The sequence below is a fragment of the Siphateles boraxobius genome, unplaced genomic scaffold (assembly GCF_051911475.1).
Source record: "Siphateles boraxobius isolate OS27281-9 unplaced genomic scaffold, OSU_SipBor_1 30, whole genome shotgun sequence".
Lineage (NCBI taxonomy): Eukaryota > Metazoa > Chordata > Actinopteri > Cypriniformes > Leuciscidae > Siphateles > Siphateles boraxobius.
Window position 1 is genome coordinate 10,536,177 of NW_027508920.1, and position 25,880 is coordinate 10,562,056.

Sequence of the window (25,880 nt, forward strand, 5' to 3'; positions counted from 1 at the left end):
AGGCAGAGAAAATCACTCACAGCTCTTGAATGAATAAGTTTAGCTTTACTAAGCATTCATCTATCTATGATAAACTATGCAGTGTTATTTTACATTTGGTTTCTAAATTAGTTTTCTTTTCAGACAGAAATACTTACCTGAAAAGTAATGTTAGTAGACCTTCCTGTAATTAAAGCACTGTGAATATAATTTGTGTCTTTGTTTAATTGTATTCTTTGTTTGACCATGTGTTTGTACTTGTTTTTGCTTATAGTGTCTTATCTTATGTATATAAAACAAAAAAGCCTACACACTGCTGCATAACAAATAGATATTTATTCGTTTTGTTAAAGCATTGCTTTTTCTTTTGCTATAGATATTTTACATTTCAAAATATAAAGCAATGTTAATTATGTTCTTAATTCTTAAGAAAAACAAAACAAAAGGAACCGATACAACCTTAACGATATACCCATATCTAAAAGGTTTAACAAAACCCGGTGAGCAGACAACACACGAGAAAACCAAACAATGAAACCAAAAAGTAAGAAGAGACAAAGAAAAACAAAAGACTTTTCATCGAAAAGTGGAAGTCAGGTCGAGAATGGATGGTATATGATCCAGCCAAAAAAATCATGTATTGCTCCGATTGTAGGTATTGTCAACCTTACCAGTAGTAAGGGCCTGAGCACAAAAATGACACAACCTTTAATGTGTTGTTTATGATGAGAGGAACGTTCCCTTCAAATTTGAATGAAAATAAAAGCAACTTTGTCCGAACCATGGCATGCATTTTTCGTGAGGTTTCGAGACTGACCTTTCCACTTGTAACAAAGAATTTCCCCTCGGGGCTCAATAAATTAATTCTGAGTCTGATTCTGATATTTTAACAGACAGTGTTTCTAATGCTAAAGGTTTTTTCAGTTTAGTTTTTTATCTTTTTTTATTAATCTTCTACGTCCATGCACCACATTTATTATGCAATAAGAAGCTACTTTTGTATGTCTTTATCTTAATACATGTTTTTTTTATTTTTTTTATATGTATTATGTAGGATGTACCTGTATTGTAATACATTTATGTAGTCTTTATTTTGGGTGTGTACAGTGGTTTTACATTTAAAAGGGTTGTAAATCTAGTTCAAGTAAAGTTTTGCACGCCATAGTCAACTTTAATCAGGTAATTTCACAACAAAAATGTGGCTAGTAAAAATGCTGCGTGGCTAGTAACTTTGGAAAACCAATAGCCACATTGGCTAGTGAGCACAAAAGTTAATGTCAAGCCCTGGTGGCAGCTATTGTGAAGCTTACTTCATCTACTGAGTGTGGATGGCATCAAGATCTTGTCCTGAAGAATCACAGGGCCAATCGCTAGGGATTACATCTCATCTGGTGACAAGAACATAGCCATAACTTTAAGAACTCTAATGATATATTTACCCCTGATATTGCACTGGGGATATAAATTCAAACATATTAAAGGCTAAGAGTATGAGCCATGAGTAAGCTGGCCAGATATCTGTTAAAATTAACTTGCGTGCCTAAAGTTGTCGACCCCCTGAACCACATTCAGCATTTATAGGTAAAAAGAATTTCAGTATTTATCAGTAAAAAATACATACAAATAAATAAATACCTTTGAGTTGGACAGTATGGTGTCTGTCTCATTGGCCAACATAATTCAAAACAGACCTAGAGAAATAAAATATACCAATGACCATGATATCCTGTTATCATAATAGCTAGATGAATTATTATAACAAGACATTATATTTGTCGCTTATTATTTAGCTGATTATTTAGCCTACATGTTTCTCAAGGACAATCTCACTGAAAAAAACCTGGAGTTAATGGTTTTAAAATGTGAGACTTCTTTCAAAAGCATAAATCTTACAGACCCCAAACTTTTGAAAAGTAGTGGACTGTATGTTTGAGGTTTTGCTCATGGATAGCCTTGGAGATTGTCTTGGACAGGGGGTGCAGAAGGCCATCAGCATGATGATCTAGGACCATGCAATTTGTCACAGAGCCAACAATGTTACATAGGATTTACAATAGAACAAAGGGTTTATTACAAGGAACCAAGCTAGAGCAGAGGTGAAATGCAGAAAAGAGAAAGAATATATAAGCTATATATATAAAATCTTAAGATAATAGATCTTGTGAAATAAATGCACCTGAAATTATTATAATTATTAAACAATAATTCACCCTTTATTGTAGAGGTTTTTTTTTCTGTAGCTCCTGAAATCACATTTTCTTATCAATATTTGTAAGTGACGTCACTGATTAACAGTACAGTGCATTCTATAGGGCATTTCAGAATGTTTGTAAACAATAGGCACCAAGATACTTCGGGTGGCAGAACGCGAGCGGCTTCTACTGACGAACTGAAGAGATCCAGCTGGCTACTGTAACCGGTTACATATAAAATCATTGTTGTTGATCAAAGTTTAAACGTTGGCTGTAAGACTGGAAAAACTTGAAGGACTTTAAGAGAGGGCCACTCTCTGAGAAAACAAAGGAAATTAACATTTGAACTCCCCCTCATGCACTATTGAGACGAAGGTCTCACCTCCCTCATCCTAATCTACATTTCTGTCCCCCATTCTTCATCCTGGCAGAGATCTCCCAAACTCACACAAGAATCTAAATGGTTTAATGTGAATGATTATGATCTAGTTTTATACATATTTGGTATTATTTGAAATGTCTCGGTACGACTGGTAAAAATGTCTCATTCCCAAAGAAGTAAACCCAAAAGGTAATAAAGTTCTTAGGAAGTTAAGAAATATCTTCCACACCCTCCAATACTGGAGGGTGTGTCTTTGAGTTAACACCTTCGACCACTGAATGCTAATTTTCCACTGCTAGCAAATGGTGACTTACAGGTAAATTTCCACTGTGAATGATGTTTAGATTTGAAATGAGGTCTGGGTATATAATGAAACGCAGCGAGAGCTCAGGGCCTTTTCTGTACTGCAGATCGGTCCGTGATGCTGAGAGGAAGACCTCTCAGCCTCATGTATTTCTTAAAGTCGGGTTTGCATCTTCTCTCTATTCTAGAGCATTTGATGTTTTGTATCGATTATCTTTGAATTGATTATGAAATTGGCATGATACATTTACCTGACATAATAAATTGTTACATTTGATTATTTTAACTGACTCTGACATTGTTTTCATTGAAGAGTTAAACAGAATAGTCAAACATTCGCTCACTTTTAATGATGCACAGATATCATTGAAAAACCTTGAGTCAGATGAAACGAGTTAATACATAAGATAAAATGTGACCCGTCACAGAAACCAGGGACACAAGTCGGCAGCACAACTTTCGAGCAAAATGAGAAAGAAGAGTTTTTTTTCAAAATTGGTGATTTTCAATTTTTTGGAGAATCTGTTAATTGAAATCACGAAGAAGCCTCTCCATGTTTGAGATAGCAGTATTGGTATATTTAAAAGCTTACATTTTGAGGTTGAAATCGGCTTGTTTTCGGAGATTCTAACATGCAGTAGGGGCGTGGCGTGTCATTGTCTGTGTGTATTTCCATACTGAATAACCCGGCGCTTTTGCCCCCGCCCTCCAAGTCAACCACATGGCTACTTATTATGCTGTGCTCTGGCCAGCTCTCTCTGATATCAAAATTCAATGAAGATGGATGCCGCAAAGATTGTCGCAGACGAGATGAACCGTCTGGCAGTTACACCGAAAATGTTTTCGCCGCACTTCGTGGGCTCGGGAAACTGAACCGGAGGTATGGGCGCAGCGCGCTCGCCCTCAGTGCTTCAATACGGCGGCTCGGCTCGCTGACAGCGGTGGCTGGCTGTTTCATATGTGACGGAGAATCGAAATAGAGGATCCAGTTAAGACCTTTGCTGCTGCGATGAAGGCCTGCCGTGCGTGTTTCTGAAATGTAAGTTAAGCTTCATTTGCTCTTTAGTCCTATGGCTTATTGGTCTTTGTTTGTTGTTGTTGGTTTTGCGTTATATGTATATGGCATATTGGTCTTTGTGTGTTGTTGCTGGTTTTGCGTTATACTGTATGTATATGGCATATTGGCCTTTGTGTGTTGTTGTTGGTTTTGCGTTATATGCAGGCTATATGGCATATTGGTCTTTGTGTGTTGTTGCTGGTTTTGCGTTATATGTATATGGCATATTGGTCTTTATGTGTTGTTGCTGGTTTCGCGTTATATGCAGGCTATATGGCATTATTGGTCTTTGTGTGTTGTTGCTGGTACGTTGCAAATAGAGGGGCAGCACAATTGTTTTTCGCCTAGTGCGGCAGAAGTACACTCATTCGAAGTGTAAAAAAAGCTGTAAAGCACATGGAGGAGCTTTACAGGGGGTATGGCTTATCTAAATGAGATGTAAATGAGCCCTATTGTCACCCCCAGCAGCAGAGACAGGTGAGAACTGCACAATCTTTAGCTCGTTTTCTCCTCTTTGAGCTTTTTTAAGTGCCTACTTTAAAATGGCCACAACTTCTCCAAATATTATCAGATTTCCACATGTTACACATCGTTGGAAAGCTTGGATATTACACTCTCAGAATCTATGAATAACTCAAAATGCCCCAGAACCGACTTGTGTCCCTAGTTTCCGTGACTGGTCACAAATGTATTGCATTTAACCAAAAATACTTTGCCACGAGAAAAGACAGTAACACGCAAAGACCTTCACCGCTAATTCGATTACCGCCATTGGATCGAGTTAGACGGCCATACAAAGTGGTGACCCCGATGTGATGTCGCAACAAATGAATTTCACGAGCAACGTCTTTTCCAGCAAAGTATGGGGATTTTAAAATCAACACGAGGTTTGAACATCTTCTCTTTCTTCTGCAGCTGTGGTAAGTCAACTTTTTCTTCCCTTTTGAGAAGTGTTGAGAAAATGTTGTTTGCATTGTTACGGATCGGAAAGCCATTTTTTTAGTCCGGAACTGAAAAACGTGAGGACGTGATAGTGGCGGCGCAGATGAAGAATGAAACCCCTTGTTAATAGATTTTAAAGATATCCTTGTTTGCCTAAGCAACAAAAAAAAAACGAAACCTAAAATCGGAATAACATCTTCCAAATGTTTTTTGTGTAACGTTACTTGATGAGGAGCTGTAAAACAAACCCTAAAAGTTTTCAAATCAGCCGCATGTTTGTCGCCATTCTTGTATTGGCTTTGTTGAAACAAACCAGCAACACGTGAAGTGAATCAGCAAACAACAGAAAGAAAAATCTAAGTTTGTAAACGATCGGAAAACACATGATTTTATAAATAAAAGGCAGGCCGATGATGCATTGTTTATAAAAAGCTAAATTTGGAAAAACAGGATGATATGATTTACAGGCTAAAATCGGATCTCAAGGCTAAGCTAAATGCTATTGTCCATGCTGTTTCCAAAACAAGGCTAAGCTAAATGCTATTGTCCATGCATTCAAAAAACACTTAACCCTTTGTGTGACCACCAGCCCACCATGGGCCCTAGGCCACATTGAATAATATTCTATAATAAACCTAAACTAATCTTTACAAACTTTATATTGCATTTGAAAGCTTCCACTTTAACACAGATGGGATTAAAAGGCAATAATGCAATAATTTGTATTTTCAAATTTGGAGTTGTGCTTCACACATTGTAATGCACTCATAGAACACACTTTATAGTTGTTTGTGCTACTATATGTGCACATAGGCTAATTGTAAGTTTATTCTTTAAACACAGGATTGCTTTATTGTGGGTGTATTTGGAACACTTAGGTAAAGGCTGTTGATGTTGTATTCTAGGCCATGTATCCTGTGTGAACTGAATTAAACAAGTGTGTGTCTATGCTGAATGTGGTTATAATGTGATTCACAATGAATTTGAAAGTCAGAAACAACAAACGCGCATCTCATTAATTCTTGAAAGTCCCGAGACAGAAATACTTTTCATATTCGGAGAACGAAATATTATCACGTTTGAACTAATTCTGGATTGCTCTGAAATTATTTTTCAAAATAGATTACAGGATTCGTATATTTCCACAAGTTTGCGCCAGACATTAGTGACGACTAATACTGAATATCAGATTCAATTGTACTTGAATGAGGGGAACGAGTTATTTCCGTCCAGAATCAGCAAAATGCTGTTTGATCAACCTGGATTCGGGTGCGTTCCATAACCTCTGTTCCTGAGGTGGCGTTCAAGGGGGCTATTCAAGTGCCTGTTATTGTGTACGTGTGAATACGGCACATCTCAGATATTTAGCCAATTGCCTCTGTTTTGATAAGTCAGACTGGCGAGATTGTGTCGTGCATCCTTAGAAGAAGGACTGCAAAGTGATATAGTTTCCTGATCTATAAACGAAAAATATAAAGTAAGAGAAAATAGAATAATCAAACGTTAAACTGACTTTGCCTTCATATAGTCTGAATTTTTGTATCCTTGGTGGAAAACTCCCATAGCTACGATAAAACCACGCAAAGGAACATAGATGAGAATCAGAAACTGTGAACGTGCATCTCATTAATCCTGAAACAAAAAAACTTTTCATATTCAAAGCTTCAGGGAACGAAATTTCCCCAAATATAAATTGGAACATGTATAATGATCCTGTCCTGTTTACATTATGGGCCGAAAAGGTCGAGCCTACACTGTATAAACTCAATAAAAAAGGTCTTAACATGGACGCTATTGAGAATGAAATTTCCACTTGGTGGAAAACGGTGGGTAGTAAGCAGAAGAAATCAAAACATGGTGAAATAATTGAGGCTTTAAACTTCATGAGTTATAAACAGCTAGATAAGTCAACAACATTTCTATCTTCGCTTATGGATATTAAATGTGAAGAAGTGCATTCTAAAAATGCAGAGGCAAAAATGTCTGAGGCAAAGATTCAAGATCTCCAAACACAGCTAGATAAATTACTAGCTGAGCAATTAGCCCTGACTGAAAAGTGTAAAAATCACAAATACACCATTGCAGATCTTAAGACTAAACTAAATGCTAAAAAGTGCATGTCTCCCAAAACGCTCAACAGCGATGGGACTAAAAATGTGCACTTCTTAAATGAGCCAGCCTGCTCTAACAATCCTGTATCTCTTCAGACAGGTGAAGAATGTGATAAAGTTTTGAACAGAGTGCCTGTTTCAGCCTTTAAGGTGATACGGCACCCAAATGGCACAGAGTCAACCATTCGGCGTCCTCTAACGGTAACTGAATGTAGCTTGTTTAAAACAGAGATCGGACCATTCCCCTTGAAACGGCCATTCGAACCATGGTGGAGACGCATTGTTGGTCTAAAACATGCATTTCAGCTTGAACCAAAAGATATTTGGCAAATTGTTATCAGCTCAATTCCAGACGTTCTGAACTATAAGATACCACAGGCTTTGATGACAGGGAACATCGTGCAGTCAATGTATCAAGATGAGCCTGAGGATGAAATCTTTAATAGACTAAAACAATGTCTTCGCGATCTACGTGGTTGTAGTCCTGTTGGATGGGAATTGATTTTCAATCGGAAACAGAGTACTGAAGAATCGTTCGAGACGTATGCAGAAAAAATGTTTGAACTGTTTGAGGAGTATTCTGGAATTGAAGGTGTTAACCACAACAATGTAACTCTCCTTGATTTACTACTTATAAATGCTGGACCGCGTGTACAGCAATCGCTCATGTATGGTGCTTCTCCAGCAAAAAATACATTCGAAGGTATTGTTAGCTGGGCAACAAGAATTGAGTCACGAAAACAGATGCATGGTGAGGTAGCTGTGTTAGAATGTCATGAAAATCCTCCATTTGCAGGAGAATTCAGAAAGCCACACAGTGAAAAACTGAGCAAACCCTGTAATTCCTGTCACAAAACAGGCCATACAGAGGAAAAGTGCTGGTCATTGGGCAGAGGCAGACCTCCACCCTATTTCAAAAAACGCAGAAAACCACACTCTGATGACACAAACCAGCGCTCTGCAAGCAACCAAAGTTCAAATGCATCCCTCACTGAGCTAACAACTTTGGTCACTCAAGGCCTTCAGCTATTAGCGTCATTTGCTAGTCAGGTAGCAGCCCAATAGCAAATGGCTTAATAGTTTAACATCTAAATTCATTGAATCTGTCACATTTTTCCCTTAAATGTATTGGCATGAGAATGAGCAGAGATTTGACCATGTGTTTAGCATGTGCTTGCGGTTCATTGGGTGTTAACAACAACACAATTCCTCATTGGCTATCAGCCTGACCGTTGTTGTACATACAATGCACGGACCAGTACAGCTTTGACATTTTGACAACTAAGTTGTTCCAGAGACTCTTTAGAGACCAGAAACAATATAATTTAATTTATATTCCTTTTAATATAATATAATTGTATTATAACTCAAATTATAATATGCATTATATTGTAACCGCCAAACAGGGCATTCATTGGAGAAGTGTGACATTTAATCCTTTCAATTCGATTTCATTGGCCTGCTACCCAGTGCCAAAAGGGGAGGATATGTGCTTTTATTTTTTGCCTTTACAAAAACACAACCAGAAGTGTGGCACAGGTAATAGCAAACCAAATCATCCTTAACTGGGACGCACCAATTAAATTGAATCTGATCAGAGAAGTAAATTTACAAGGAGGGTGTGAACAGAAGTATCACAGCGTTTTGCATGTCACAAGAGATCTGCACACGTATGAACACCACAGAAAAGCAAATGCTAAGCAGGCAACGCCGAAACAGGTGAACTAATTTCTGCCCACAGATCTGACTGTAAAGAGAGCAACTTTGAAATAAAGCCATGGGCATCGACCCATTTGATTTTATAAAAATATGAGTCTGAAAAACTCTGGTTAATCCAGAATATTTCCCCAGCAGAACTGGGATCTCTAATGCTCATGACACAGCAGACTGTGAAGGCTCCACTGCAGAAGCAGCTTTTAGGTGTCACACACTGCGCTGAAACAACAGCAAAAGTTCAGACCTGATCAATGAAACTCTGTTTCATGTGACAACTGGAATTAAAATTGCAATGGACATGATAATGGAGCAAGCAAAATAATTCCACATGTCTGAATTTGAAACTGTTTGAAAACGTCAGAATTAACTGTGGTCCTCTCTGCATTTGTTTCTGTCAGGTTTACTTCTGCAATTCCTCGGAGGACGGATGCCAGGACGGGCCGGACCTCACGATTGTTAGAACATAACCTGAGACTCGGGAGATGGGTGAAAAGACACTTCAAGAGGCCATTAACATCTCACAATAGCACATCACTATATAAGCATGGCCTCCCAGTATACAACTGGAACTAAATTTACAACACAATTATTATAGATTAGATTTCACCCATCTTCTAGACATGAACACTGAACACACTCCTCCATCACTACACCCTCACATCATCATCACCTGGAATAGATCAAATCTATCCAGGCTGAACACTACACATCATGGGAAGATCACCTCACTAAAGACCTATTGTACATCTTCACACTAACAGATCCGGATAGCTTCACACATATAGGATGGTAGAGCTGATCCAATGATGACAGTCTAACAGAGACGCACATAGCATACGCTATTCACAACACCCACACAAAAACACTGTAATATACATATGAATGGCCACAGCCACAAATCGATGATGCAAATTATAAGCAGAGATAGACCTGCTATTCAATTTTCAAAATGTTAAAATTTTCTGAATGTTATTAGGGTGGTTGGAAAATCAGAGGGCCCCTGATTTCTCAACAAACCACTAATAACAGAAACATCATAACTAAGTAGATCGCTTTGTGTGAGCGCTTCAATCAATTACAGAATTTACAATTCAACCCTGTCATTGACTGTGACTTAGCCAACTACATACACACACACACACACACACACACACACACACACACACACACACACACACACACACACACACACACACACACACACACACACACACACTCTCTCTCTCTCTCTTTCTCTCACACAAACTCTCACACACACACAGACACACACTCTCGCACCTGTTGCAAGGAATGAACAATCTCCATTCTTGAATACATTTAAGCATGTTCCAAGTCACTTCTTAGATTTGCATAAGTGGCTTGCGTTGGAAGATTCCTGAACAAACACTGATTATTATATACATATGCATTTATTGAATAGTATTGTTGTTATTACATGACTTCTTGATCCATAGAATCTATTTGATTGCTTTGATTACACTGACCTCTTGCTGCGTTTTCTTTATATAATTCAGACCAAAAAATATATATATTTAAGAATTGGATATTTAATATGAGACATCCTTACCATTCAGGACCTTGAGAAACATATGAGACAGATGTACCATTCGCACTTGCTGACAAGAACATGGTATTACAGTGAACATGACATGATTTTGTTTTGTTGCATTATGCGTTTCTATGCATTTCTTCACGAGTTCAAGTTCATATGTGTTCAATCGTGAAGCGGACATTTAAGATGCTTTTCAGATGTCTCACACAAGGCACTGTGAAGCCAAGGAGAGCCCCTTCATCCATCGAGGTCTGCCCAGACAACCACACCGCTGGAGGGGACAGGATTGGTCAAGAAGGGTCAGATTATCATCATGGGGAAGGTGCCAGAGAAGCAGAAGTTTCTCTATGAAAGGAATGCCACGTCAACTGAACAAGTCACAAAGGTCCAGATTGACTCTATGAACTTTGCTCACATTCTAGGCTGAAATGCAAGAAGAAAACCTGAACGCATTCATCCACCTGCTGAACTCAAGCTACATACACCTGGTGAGACCAGGCGTTCTGCAGGTGAACACAGCCCTCTGAAAGCTTCTACAGATGCTAACATTGCAAAGACAATTTTTGAGTTACGTCTCGAGGATTACAACAACCGTCTTACTGTGACCACGTAAGTGTTCATCTGAATTTGACCCACGTGGTCAAGAGGCCAATGAAAACGTGTTGTGTTTGGGTTTGCACCGCCAGATATAGCCTACAGCAAAAGGTGTAGGGTTTTATCGATTTCGTTCAGAAAAAAATAAATCTATCCAGTGCATGTTGTCTTCTTTGCGCTTCCCGACCCGGCACATTAACTGTAATTATGAGCCCGATTTAAACGCAACCATTTTTAATACGTGTGTGCAAAAGGCCATAGTCCTGTTATATTTATGTTCTTACTATAGTATAACATAGTTGTACAGTGTTCTTTTGAAGTGTTGGGTCTGCTGAGTAGGCGGAGTTTGAATCGGAAGGCTCGCGAGTTCTGAGAATGACGCGAGATCATATACGTGGCAATAAAGGAAAGAAAGAAGAGATGTGGTGCGCGACGAGTTGTATTGTGAGTAAATGCAGCAAGGTGCATAAATAAGGCCATAAAGTTATAGATCGACAATATAGCTGGTGAGCAGTTTGGTATTTCATATGTGATGGGCGGCTGATGTTGTGTGATCGCTTCCGAGGTTGTTGGATTTCTGTGGTGAACACTCGCGTGTGCGTCATTGCAGACTGTAAGTGCTTATCTAACATTTATTTTGTCTAATAATCATTGTTTTATATTCTGCTTAATGCATCGATAAGATATTTATTCAGTCATAAAAGAACAACTGCTATATTATACCAGTACCACAAGTTTGTGATGTCTTTCACGTTTAATCATGTGAAGTGATAATGACGCAGCATTTTTATCGTAAAAGTTGTAACAGAAACTAATTGAGTTTGTTTGTTTTATTATAGAACCACACACATTACATTTGTCCAGATGACCATATCACATAAACCCATCATACGAACACACACTGAACATCACAGCACACGAAGCTACAGGCCCTTTTGAACATCATCATATTAACCCTATCAGGACCAGACGGCATCGCGTCTGAGGACCGACGTTTCTGCACCCTTCTTCATTAAGTGAACTTCCTCTGGAATACTTAGGACTTCTTAAAACTGAGTACACTTACTTATTACCACCACTTCGTTGCCCTCTCTTGATATAGTTGTATCTTTTGAATATAACCATTGTTTTTATTGTTTGTTTATTTTACATAGGCCTACGCTGATTATTGTGATATTTACATTTTGTTGACATTGTGAGAAAATGTATCAATCAATACAGTTAGTGAATTTGATCTTTGGCTCTGGTTTTTACTCCTCTCCTAGTTATTGGACATTAATTGTGTATTAATACTCTAAGGTGATTTAGAACCGTAATAGCAATCAGTGCATTCTACAGCCTTCAATACATTTTATGGTCCTTCGAGCCGGATCTATAACCACCTTAGCGATGATGTCCAGAACTAGTGAGGAAGCTATAGAGCCAGAGGTTGTACGTCCTCGTAGAGAAACAAGACGACCAACACATTTGCGTGACTATGAGGTTACTTATTCTCACAAACAGCTAGCATTTGCAGATGAGCAGTCTGATATGCTTAGTTTTATGCGTGAAATGAGGGAGGAAAACAGGCGAATGAGGCAGGACATGCAATGCATATCTGATATGATTGTTAACTCTCCTGTGTTAGCTTCCCATGTTTCATTAGCTGAGCAACAGATTATGAGTGAAGGAGCTGCGGTGTCATCCACACCAAAGTCTACTGGTATGCAGGAGGCAGTGCAGAGTGATGGAAACTCTGGCCATACAGTACATACTCCTTTGGTGCCACCTAGAGATGGATCCCTCCTTACAGTTCGCAGTTGTGAGCGAGATCTCATTGAGGAGCTTACAGACAGTTTAAAGAGAGTAGGGTGGCTTAGTGATTGCCCGCTCAATTCAGGTATGTCGACCCCTTCGTATAATGATCCACATAGTAGTAAGAATGAGTTGCCACGGTGTGACCACCATCATGGTGCCAATGCTCCACTGCGCCCATCTCATTCATCTGATATTCGTCAGCAATGTCCAGGTGATCCAGCAATGTTGCGGTCCAGTATGCAGTATCATGATGCCTATCGACCAGCAATGGACTCTTATCATTGTCGTTCAAGAGAGCATCTGAATAAGGATGCCTCTATGGATCATTTCGATCATTCTCCAGTTGATTGGAGGCAAGAGTACAGTCAAGATAATGTACAGTTACATTCCGCTGACCGTTCTGACCGTTCTCACCATTCGCTTGGACACTCTAATATGTATCGTCATGTGTATCCACCATCAATGCAATATAGAGGGCCGACTCCTACAATCCCTCATTTCGTTCGGGATGATCCTCGAGAATTTGCTCGTCTTAACCTTTTAGGCGCCAGAGGTTTTTTCCTACAACGTTTGATTTTTAGATCTTAATTTCAAAAGGCTATATCTTAAAAATGATAAAAGATAGAGACTTTCTGTAAATTAGAGAAATATTAAGGATGACCCAAAGTTTATGTAGGGATTACACTTTCCCATTCAATTTGCATATTATGACGTCATATGGTGGCGGCCATCTTGGATTATAGAATTTTCATGAAAAGTCACATATTTAAATGATAAAATGCAGCACTTCTTTCCCCCCAAAATGTCCATCACCTTCTGTATGCTATATTGCACAATACTGAATGCTCATGTAAATAGTAAGTAGTAAATAAACAGTGTAAATCATTACTAATAAATGGTAGAAACAAACCGAATGCATGGTTGGCCTTTTGCTGTAGAGATTTTCCATTTACTATATACAGTAGGCACTCTGATTCCATGTATGGGGCACATATATATTATTCATATGACACACAAACACAAGTAGACAAGACCTGTTTAGTTCAAAAGCTCACTCGCCACGGCAAGGCACAGATCATGAGTGAGATGACGAGACAAGACGAGAGACAGTTGAGACAAGACGAGAGACAATGTTAGTATTTTTTTTTTTGTGGTTTTTGTTGATGTTGTTTTTGTTTTGTTTTTTTTAGCTGACAAAGACGTACACATCACAAGGACATGAACACACACAAAAGAACACATATTGTACACTACTAAATCATCAGGCAAATAGATAGTAAATCAACAGTGTAAATCATTACTAAAAAATGGCAGACAAAAAAAAACGACCTTTTGCTGTAGAGATAATGACTCTCTATCCATCCAGGTGACATTTCTTGTAGTGTTTCATGGTGTGGTACCTCTCTTTGCAAGGCACAACACAAAGACCCACCCCACAATGCCTGCACATGTATTTTGTCTGACGGCGGCCTTTAGGGCGGGTCCGATCAGAACAAACAACACAATCTGGGTAACCATCAGCCTGGCAGATAAAGTGGCCCTCAGTGAGTCTCTGTGGCAAGTCTCCCAGTGAGGACGACTTTCGGCCTTTGTTGCTCTCTTTCTTAGAGAAGCCTTCCAGTAAAGCAGTGATGACATCCTGCACGAAGACTTTCAGGGGCTTGTGAGGAGCAGCAGTGCAGCGGCAGTAAATGATGTGGGCATTCACCATTCTTACACTGAGAATGGCATTGAAAATTCTGTGGTACCATTTCCTTGACCTATGGGGAAAGAGGTAGGTCTTCATTCTCTGGTCTGCTGTGTCGACACCCCCCATGAACGAATTGTAGTCATCAACACAAACAGGCCTATTTATCTCCCTATAGCCACTATCAGTGTGTTTGGTCCTGATGCGCTTTCTAACACATGTGTTGGAATGCAGTGTAGAGAGCATTGTGAGGCGCTTTGTATCATGCCACGCACAAGCTAGCATTTTCCCCTTCCTCATGAAGACTGGGTCATCTCCCTTGCTCAACGGTCACTGTTCACTAGTGAGGCCCTTTGGCATCCCCTTCCTCTTACTGCTGACAGTCCCACACAAACCCGAATTATTGCTTGCCAGCTCATCTGCTATGGCTGGCGAGGTGGAATAGCTGTCCATGTACACCTCATGCCCTTTCCCTGTATACGGGGCCATCAGCTCACGGACAATAAGGTGTGTAGCACCGAAATCGCTTGCATTAGGCCTACTTTGTCCAGTGTACATGGACCACTGCAGCACATAGCCTGACTTGGCTTCACTCAGAACAAATACTTTGTAGCCATATTTGTCTGGTTTGTTTGGGTTGTATATTTTTAGTGTTGATTTCCCTTTGAACGCAATGGTCATTTCATCCAATGACAGCTGCTTAGATGGACCATACATTTCTGAAAACCGGGGGATGACCAAATTGATGATTGGGCGGATTTTGAATAGCCTGTCATACCCTGGCTGACCCCTGTCAACACACTCCTCATTATTTGTGAAGTGAAGGAAAGACAAAATCATCTCAAATCTATTCCTAGACATCACCTTGCCAAATCCAGGTGTTGCTGTTGGCCAATATTCAGCCCAATAATCCTCCAACTCTGACTTCTCAATCAGACCCATACTCAAATGCAGAGAAAAGAAGGCTTTCATTTCAATAACAGTTACATCAGACCATTGATGAAATCTGGAGTGTGGATGGAGTTGATGGGAGGCTAAAAACTGATGGGCGTAGCGATTTGTCTCATTTACAAGTAAATTCCAGAATTCATCAGAGAGAAAGAGTGATAGAAAATCTAGGGGCGAATTGGCATTGGTGAGTTCTCTTTCCCCCAGATATCCATTTGGCTGATCAAAGGGCATGATCCAACTTTGGTATTCAAAGCCGGCATTCCCATCAGCTTGCAATAGACTATGCATAATAGCCCCTCTGCCCCGTGTCACACCGCCTCTGCTCCTGCTACGAGCAGCGCGGCCAGATCTGCCTCGCATGCGCGCCGAGTGTGCACAGCTCGGACTACTGTCATTGTCATTTCGACTTCCCACCCTGCCTCCACGTTGCCCCCTAACTGTCCTATGGATACTTCGACCTCGTCTAACATACCCAGTGGAATTAGACAAAGTCTCCACCACAATACTATCGCCGCGATTGCGGGGAGGCACACGGTCAGAAGACAAAGCTACATGGCTAGCGCGGTAAAAATCTCCCGCCTCATTCCCCACAACACTAACACGGCTGCTAACTTTGCGATGAACACTCCGACCCCGGGAAACATTCTTCCCACCACTGACATTGGGCAAAGGACCATCTAAATTGGGCAAAGGATTCACCGTTTGTGCTTTGTGTAGGGCTATAGTTTCACTTTCAGAATCACCGTCATCTTCTGAAGGCAAATATTCCCCTTCAGAATCAGGGTCCGCGAATAAAAGACCCAACACATCATTGCGGGTAAGCTTTATTGATGCCATTAGATAATAATAATTATAATAAGAATAACAATAATAATTATAATAGTAATCTAATGCAAATACTCGCTGACTTTGACAATGTTGCTCTGAAAAAATGTCTCTCTCACACTAGCTCCGCTTTTGTTCGCACTGATTCAATGCGCTCTAGCTCGAAGATTTTGTATAGAAGCATGACATTTTTTTTGAGTCGGGGATGAAGTATGACATGTCTGCCATCTAGTGCAGGGGAGGTAGAACGAAATTTGACACCCTATTTGACAAAATCGGCCGTTTTATTCAGTGCCGCATCTTGTCGAGTAAACTCGACCGTGGCGCCTAGAGAGTTAAGCTTGCGTTAAACAACGTTCTTCCTGAAGACGCTTCTGAGTCTTATAAGTTCCAAATACTTATGGACCACCTTAAGCTGGAAGATGCTTTACTTGTCGCCGACTCGTATAGTCACAGGGCAGCCACATCAATTTGCACTGCAAAGGATCACTAATTTGATGGAAGGGCCTAATATTAGGAGCGGGGTTGTGAAGTCTTTCAAGGCATTTGCCCTTCATGTCCGAGCACTGGTTGGAATGTTAAATCAGTTAGGTAGCACAGGTTGGACTGAACTGAAATGTGGCTCATAATAATAATAATAATTAGGGCTGCAACTAACGATTATTTTAATAATCGATTAATCTGTCGATTATTTTTTCGATTAATCGATTAATCGGATTAAAAAAACAGAAGGAAAAAAGCATTAATTTCCAACCCTTTATTCAAAAACAGAACTGACAGTGCAAATTCAGAGTGCGAAAGTGCACAAACAGGTCACTCCTTGAACATCCCTGAGCTGTTAAAGTAATAATAATAATAAAAAAAATGGACTATCACAAAAAACATACACATGTATGCTTTACATCTGCCAAATATATAGGCTTTTTTAAAACAGTGAACAAAAAGATGTATATTTTTGTAAAAAGGGACCTGAGCTGTTAGAACAATAAATAATTTGATTTTAAAATGATTTGTTTGAACGTCAGAACTTGCTCTCTACACTACACTCACAGACGCACACACTCACAAAGTCTCACACTCACAGACGCACACAATCACAAACTCTCACACTCACAGACGCACACATTCACAAACTCTCACACTCACAGACGCACACACTCACAGACTCTCACACTCACAGACACACACACTCACAAACTCTAACACTCACAGACGCACACACTCACAAACTCACACTCACAGACGCACACACTCAAACTCTCACACTCACTGACTCTCACACTCAGGGATGCACACACTCACAAACTCTCACACTCACAGACGCACACACTCACAAACTCACACTCACAGACTTGTGTGTTGTTTTGTTTTTTGTCAAATATGTTGTAATCTAACAAAATGTTTGACATTATTTGACAAGCACATGCACACAAAAGACAAGTCTCGTGCAGTCGGATAATAGGTAATAATAATAGCAACAATAATAATTACAACAGAAGATAATATCTCTAGTCTATCCTAATATTAATTATAAATACAATGTATATAAAATATATACAATGGATTGACTACCTCATATGGTGTGTAAGGCCTATTTTGCAGCTCATCCATTCGGAGCATATAGTGAAGTTTCTCGGAGTCATTTAGAATGAAAAATTCAGTGCTGCAAATTGTGGAAAAAATATTCCTCTTGTAGTGGTACTTGGGACAGACAAGAAAGTGTTTTCATCTTCTGTCTATCTGATTGATATCACAGTCTGCTAATTCAGTGGTAAAAAATTTAATTGGTTTTATTTATTGTTGTCCATTTATCGAACTTCCATGCCTCTTAATAATTACATTCCTATGTACCAATTTACTAATGCTCGGACACACTCGGTCTCTCTCGCGCGCAGACACAGTCGGTATCTTTTGCACACTGTTGCTCGCGCGCTGACACACTCGGTCTCTCTCGCGCGCAAACACACTCGGTATCTTTTGCACACTGTCGCCCGCGCGCTGACACACTCGGTATCTCTCGCGCGCAGACACACTCGGTATCTTTCGCACACTGTTGCTCGCGCGCTGACACACCCGGTCTCTCTCGCGCGCAGCGTCCAGTCCGGCGCCTCATAGCTCTGCTCCGCGCTGAACACATTTTTTTATACTCAAACATCTCCGCGACTTATTGATAGTCGCGCGACACAACGAATCGATAATGAAATTCGTTGCCAACTATTTTAATAATCGATTTTAATCGATTTAATCGATTCGTTGTTGCAGCCCTAATAATAATAATATTAATAATAATAAACTTTATTTTATAGAGCGCCTTTAAAAGCAGCTTCTCAAAGCGCTGTACATAAAATCACAATCCACCGGAAAAGACAAATATAAGTTAATAAAAACAAAAGCAGCAACATTAATAATAAAAAATAGCTGTAAAACGATCACGAAGAGACATCAGCAGTCAAATGGAAGTTAAAAAAAATGTGTCTTGAGAAGAGCTTTAAAAATGCCAAGAGTCTGTGCTTCCCTTAGTTCAGGAGGGAGAGAGTTCCAAAGTCTAGGAGCGTAAACAGAAAAAAAGCCCCATCACCCATAGATTTTAGATGTGTTTGTGGAACAGTTAATAAATTGCACTGTGAGGAATGCAGTCTGCGATTTGGAGAATAAGTGATTAATAAGCCAGATAAGTATTGCGGAGCTAAGCCGTGTAAAACCTTGTATGTCAGCATCATGATCTTAAAGTCAACACGGAACCTGACCGGGAGCCAGTGTAAGGACTTCAAAACTGGAGTAATATGGTCAAATTTCCTGGTTCCCGTCAGGATCCGGGCGGCAGAGTTCTGAACATATTGCTTTGCGAATTTGATGACGGGAACCTATAAGCATAACCTCAGTTTTCCCGCTGTTCAGGCAAAGAAAGTTATTGTTCAACCATTTTTTATCTCAGAGATACAGCCAGAAAGATAACAAGCATCGATGTCTTCACCAGATTTAGAATGGACGTAGATTTGAGTATCGTCAGCATAAAAGTGATAGTGGAGACCAAGCGATCGCAGCAGATGCCCAAGTGGAGATAGATAAATATTGAAGAGTAGAGGGCCCAGAACTGATCCCTGAGGAACACCAGTGAGCATTGAGCAAGTGTCAGACCTAAAGCCACACATATAAATGAAATGGGAACGGACAGTAAAATAGGATTTGAACCAGTTTAAAACTGTCCCGGACACACCAAAGACACTTTCAAGACGGGTAAGTAATAGACCATAATCCACAGTATCAAAAGCAGCTCGAAGATCAAAAAGAATGAGAAGTGAGGTAGCTCCAGAATCAGAGGCCATCAACAAGTCATTGGTAACTTTGACCAACGCCGTTTCAGTGCTATGTAATTTACGAAAACCTAACAGAAGGGGTTCAAAAAGGTTATTGGTTGTAAGATGATTCCCTCATGATGGTTGTAAGGTGATGGTTGTAAGATGATGACTCATGTTTCTCGTCTCTTAGCCAAGTTGTCGTACAACCTAAGAGCTAACTTCAAGAGATTCATTAACCCCATTCAGACCCCTATTCCAACGCTGATTGATTTCGCAGACTGGCTGGAATATGAGGTTCGTGTGCAGGTAGAAGGAACACAGTATGGGTCCTATCCTGAGCAAGTGAAACATAGTGTTCACAAAGACAAGCAAGCTGGTTTTGTGCCCCGTAAGCTGACTACTGTTTTACATGGAAGAGAGCAAAAAGAAGGATTGGTAGAGCTCCCAAAGACTGAATACATGGACTCAGAAAGACCACAGGAGAAGTCGAAAAAGTATTGTCCGTTCTGTGATACCATTCAGCACTACATGAATCAGTGCTCCAACTTCAAACTCTTAACTAAGGAGCAGATTGAGAGTTGGATTAGAACGGGACGTAGATGTTGGCATTGTGGACGAGGGCATTCTTCATCTAAATGCACGTTAAAGGCGAAGTGCAAGCGGTGTGAACCGAGGCATCTTGATGTTCTTCATGAAGTCAATGCCAACGCTGATGGGATGAGTAAAGGTAATAACCAGACATCGGAGAAAAGCCTAATAAGCCCTGCTTCTCAGACCCTGTACTTGGATCGGCCTACGAGTGGCAAGCAAGTGCTACTGAAGTTAAGTCGAGTAATCATTCGGAATGGTGATAAGTCATTAGAAACCTATGCTGTGCTAGACGACGGATCTGAGCGTACAATTTTGTTGAATGAAGCTACTCGACGTCTAGACCTTCAAGGTGAAATTGAAGATTTGGCTCTGCGCACAGTGGCCCTCATTTATCAAAAGTGCGTACACCAAATTTCCAGCGTACACCTGGCGTACACCCAAAACCACGGTGACTTTAAGATTTATCAATATGGACGTTGGCGTACGGCACGCTCAAATCCTACGCCAGCTCAGGAGGTGGTGTACATGTGCGCACGTTTTGAGTTAGTGCGGAAATGCGCAGAAAAACAATTCCTAACACCACAAAACGCACTGACAAACTAAAAGATATGACATATTATGACCCACTGTAAAAAAACAACAACAACATAGTAATTATAAACTTCAGTGTTTATTTTTCCGCAACATGGACTTCAATGTCTAATTTGTGTGACTTTACCAAAGCATTTGATTTGTAGGCATATGTATTCCTTCAGTTGCGAGCCTGTGCGCATGACGTTTCAAAATGACATTCTTCTTTTAAATAATAATAATAATAATACAAATAATAATAATAACGACATTCTTCTTCTAAATAACAATAATAATAATAATCATAATAATATTCTCCTCGTTCGGTGTCAGCTGGAGGCTTGGATCCGGTGGGCCTCCCCCAGTCTGACTCTGGCTCCTCTGACATTTAACAAAAAGAGACAGGGTTGTGTAAATTTATATATTCTAAAATATAAAGAATATTTTTTATATATATTTTACTATACATTCTCTTGAATGTAGCCTACATGTATAATCAAATAAAATGACACAACACTGTCTCTGTTTGTTAGATGTCAGTTTTAATGATCAATGTTTCATATTTTTAAAATGAAAACAAAAAGAAGCAGGGTTGTGTTTTATATTTCGTGTTGTTATAAATATATATACGTTGCCTGAACCACATTTGTGTGGCCATTAATATGTTTAAGATTTTTTTTTAAATGAAAAGAGGCAGAGTGGTGTTTTATTACATATTTTGTTTTATTGTTGATGAAAAGAGGCAGAGTTGTATTATACCATATTTCGTTTTATTATTGCCTAAAATATACATAAAGAGATAACCGGAGTAGCCAGAGCGTGCTGAGTGACGCGATCAAGAACGCCGCTGTTGCATTTGCAGAATAACCGGACTTGCGTCCTCTCGTCCTCGGGAGTTCGTTCTCCGGAGTCGACCTTCGCAAGTCGGAACTACCAAGGACGCAAGTCCGAAGTTTGCGTACTTGGTATTGAGAAACGGCCACGATCTCCACGTCGGAGAAGTTTATCTTCTTTGCCGTCTTCCGTGTGTCCATGGCGTAAAATGAGGGCGTGTGGGAAGCGGAGACTTGAATATATAGGGGCGTGTTATTCTAATGACTATCATTTTCAGCCGCGGCATTTATCAAGGGCAGGTATTGCGTACACCAGGATTTCAAAGGTACGCACAGCTTCGTAAATCAGGCGGTGAGAGGATTGTAAGCATATCTTACGCCAACATATAGGCCCGTTTCTACGCAAGAATGATAAATGAGGGCCAGTGACGACAGGATGTTCATACCATTCATGGTAGATCTGTATCTTTCTCCATAGCACCTGTTTCACACCCTGACAAATCCTACCCGGTCAAGGGTGCTTTTACCGCAAAAGAGCTAGCCCTGGTTCAACATACTTACCCCATCTCTGACTTGCAAAGAAGTTATCGCCATCTCCGTGATTTACCTTTGCATGACATCCACGAAGCGCAGCCCTAGGTACTTATCGGCTCGGATTATCCTCACTTGATAAACCCTGTGGAGCCAGTGAGATTGGGTCCTCCTGGAGGTCCAGCGGCGGTTCATACGATGCTTGGCTGGAGATTGCAAGGTCCCTCAAGTCGTATTAAGCCTCACTTGCAGCCTCAAGAATGTTTATTCATTTCTTGTGTTTATCCTGAAGCTGAGCTATTCCGTCAAGTTGAAAAACTTTGGCAGCTGGATACTCTTCCTTATCTATCTGAGAAAGTAGTCAGTCGATCACGACAGGATGCAGAAGCTATCCGCCTTCTAGAAGAGAAAACCATCAGGATCGATGTGAATGGTGTCAAAAGGTACGACACTCCTCTACTCTGGAAAGAGTCGCCTCCACCTCTGAATGCACCCAAAGAGGCAGTCATGCCCCTGTTACGCAGCACAGAGCGGAAACTAGTTAGAGAGCCTAGTATGGCTGAGTCTTACAAATCAGAGATTCAGAAACTGTTGCAAGCGGGTTATGTCACCCCATTGACATCTGCAGAATGTGATCTGAGTTCCAAGGCGTGGTATATACCACATCATATGGTTAATCACAATGCGAAGAACCGTATTGTCTTCAATTGTTCTTTTGAGTACCAGGGTCAGTCTCTCAATGACCATCTTTTCCCCGGTCCGACTTTAAGTGCCAGCTTGTTGGGCGTTCTCCTCCGTTTTCGAGAACATTCCGTGGCCATCTGCAGTGACGTGAAGGGTATGTTCCATCAGATCCGTCTCCTTGACGAAGATAAACCTTTCCTCCGTTTTTTTTTTGGGGTCATGGAAAAACATCTGAACAGGCCATCGTGTATCAGTGGCAAGTTCTGCCATTTGGCACTGCATGTAGCCCTTGTTGTGCTACCTACGCACTTCAGTCCCATGCAAAGGTGGATCTTGAAGCTACTGATGAAGTACGTCAAACGGTGGAGCGTAGATTCTATGTTGACAATTGTCTCAAGAGTGTCTCTACTGAAGCTCAAGCTCTACAGCTGGTAAACCAATTGCAGAGTCATCTTATGGACGGTGGATTCGAATTGAGGCAATGGGCTAGTAACATCCCCAAGGTTATTCACCCCCTTTCTGCTGAGTTGAAATCGAAGAGTGGTGAGATTCAGCTCAGTCAAGAAATGGCCAATCCGCAGGAGAATGCCCTTGGATTGATATGGCAATGTAGACCAGACACATTGGTATACAAGTCTTACCAGAGGGAGGATGGTGAAATTACGATGCGGAGCATCTATCGCACTTTAGCCAAGCTGTACGACCGCCTTGGATATCTCATTCCGTATACCACAAGAGCCAAGATTGTCATGCAGTTGTTGTGGGAGAAGAAACGAGAATGGGATGATCCTAATCTACCATCCGGTTTACTAGACATTTGGCATCAGTGGGAGAGCGAGCTTCCACAATTGTCTCAGATCCACCTGCCAAGATGCTACAGTTCCAGTCTTCAGTATCCTGTCAAGAGCCGCAGTGTGCATGTGTTTTGTCATGCGTCTGAAAAAGCGTACGGCTCTGTAGCATACTTGTGTTCTGAAGATGATCAGGGCAATACGCAGGTTTCCTTCATGGCGGCAAGGTCACGAGTCGCTCCAAGGAAACAGATCTCCACTGCTCGTTTAGAGCTTTGTGCTGCATTGACAGGAGCGCAGCTAGGCAACGTCTTGAAGAAAGAGCTAACTCTAGATATCTCTGAATTCGTCTATTGGTCTGACTCGACTACAGTTCTTGCTTGGCTACAGTCTGATTCGTGCAGATATCGAGTGTTCGTAGGAGTTAGAGTCACAGAAATTCAAGAGTTGTCTCACCCTGGAGCTTGGCGCTATGTCAATTCTGCAGCTAATCCTGCAGATGATATTACGCGAGGGTTGTCATTGGCTCAGCTAGCTGAAGAAACCTGATGGAAACAAGGACCAGCTTTCTTGATGCAGTCTATCAGCTGTTGGCCTAAGGCCCCAGAAGGAAAGGCCCACGAAGAAGTTCAGGAACTTAAGAAATCGGTGTTTTGCGGCTCGTTGACTGACCATCAATTGCAAGTTGAACCTGATCCTAGTCAATTTAGTAGCTATACTGAGTTACTAGAAGCTACAGCGCGAGTCCTTCATGGGTCGGCTGGCAACACAGATTCACCGAGTGCAGATGCGTTTCAGAAGGCAGACATTGTCTATCCTTAGACAATGTCAGATGCAAGACTTTCCTGACGAATTTGCTTTACTCAAGGGACGGAAAGACATTTCTGTACATAGCCGACTTCTTAAACTTGCTTCTGAGTATGACAAAGAGCTAGACTTGATTAGAGTAGGAGGAAGACTTCGTAGGTGTCATGGATTGAATGATGCAGTTCTACACCCTATCGTTCTTTCACAGAATCATCCCGCAGTGAAGCTCCTAATCAAGCATTACGATGAACAATTGCACCACCCGGGAGCTGGCAGAGTGTATGCCGAACTGCGGCGCAAGTTTTGGATTTTGCGGAGAAGAAAAGCTATTCGAAGACATCAGCACCACTGTCTTGAGTGTAACAAGTGGAGAGGCAGTCCCGCGCCACACTCTTTTGCGTTGGGAGTGCACGTTTCTAGTTCTAAGCTCTAATGATCATGTTAACTATGATGATCATGTTGAATTTCCACCACGTCTGTTTTTAAATCAGCTGTTGAAATTTAGATTAGACTACTGCAGACGGTGTCTCCCTTCCAAGGAATTTACTAGTGTTGCCATAGGAACGCTTCGGCTTTTGCCACCCAGAAGAACGTCTATTACTGTTGTGACGTCATGGTGAATTGCCGTATTAGGTTAAATAAATTAACGTTAGCTTACTTCCAATCACCCATTGACAAATTACCAGCAAAACAAAACTATCAAAAACTGTTATCTACACAAAGATGTGGTTAAAAGCCCAAACTTTCATAAACAAGAGCTCCAGTCTCTTATAGACTTACCGAAGTCGAAGCGAAACTTACCTCTTCTGGAAACGGTTGAGATGCTAACAGACTTTTTCGAAGACAAAAAGTAAATATTTCTATAAAGTAAATATTCAACAGAAGCGTATCAATTACACATAAGAAAGGTGTCAGGAACGTTTGTATGTATTATTTGTGTGATTTTTTTGACTAAACTTACATGAAAGCAGTGAAAACAACAGAGAGACGCTAGTGTTGCTGTTTGTCAGTTGATGGCGTTTCCTCATTGCCATCTGCTCTCGCGTGCTCCAGTCTTTCAATGCGACTCGAATGTTTACGCGCACGCGCATCAAAACACTTCAATGGCACGCAGCTTAAATAAACATCTAGAATTAAAACATATAGCATAATTTAACATATCATTAATATTAAATCATGAATTAAAAAATCATTGCCTTAAGAATTGAACACAACCTCTTTATTTTATTTGAAAACGTGCTTGCAATATTTTTTTATACCATCACTTTGCTTTTGATTTTATTTGTAGGCCTATATATAATATGGAAGAATATGGAATGATATTCTGGACATTATTCAAAAGGAATTGCAAATTGTATTTGCAATTTCGTTTTCAATTTGTGGACGCATAAAATGTGACAATCCAAACGCAAAATTGCAAATTGCGCATTACCGTTTGCATTTTCGTTTAAGCGAGTGCACACTGACTGCCAAATTTCAAATGGAAAAGCAAAGTCCGTTTGCAACTGTGTTTCCCATATCTTACGAGTTTTGGCCCTGTCATATTTAAATAGCAATTTCAATTACCATGTCTGCTTTTTCACTTTCTCAGCGTCGCGTATGTAGCCAGCCATCAAATGGAATACTAATTCCCTGAGTATTTCCATTTCCGATGCCTTTGAAACCTGTCAATCAGTGTCAAGGGTG

General features: G+C 40.5%; 1 long non-coding RNA gene across 1 annotated transcript; it reads right to left on the bottom strand.

Moving 5' to 3' along the window:
- Positions 1 to 1,288: 1,288 nt before the first annotated feature.
- On the bottom strand, positions 1,289 to 25,044 carry LOC143757435 (uncharacterized). Its single transcript, XR_013210529.1, has 4 exons — positions 24,996 to 25,044; positions 1,877 to 1,981; positions 1,615 to 1,670; positions 1,289 to 1,367 (listed from the first exon to the last, which is right to left on the bottom strand). It is a non-coding gene; the product is annotated as an uncharacterized LOC143757435 (long non-coding RNA).
- Between the last annotated feature and the right edge of the window lie 836 nt (positions 25,045 to 25,880).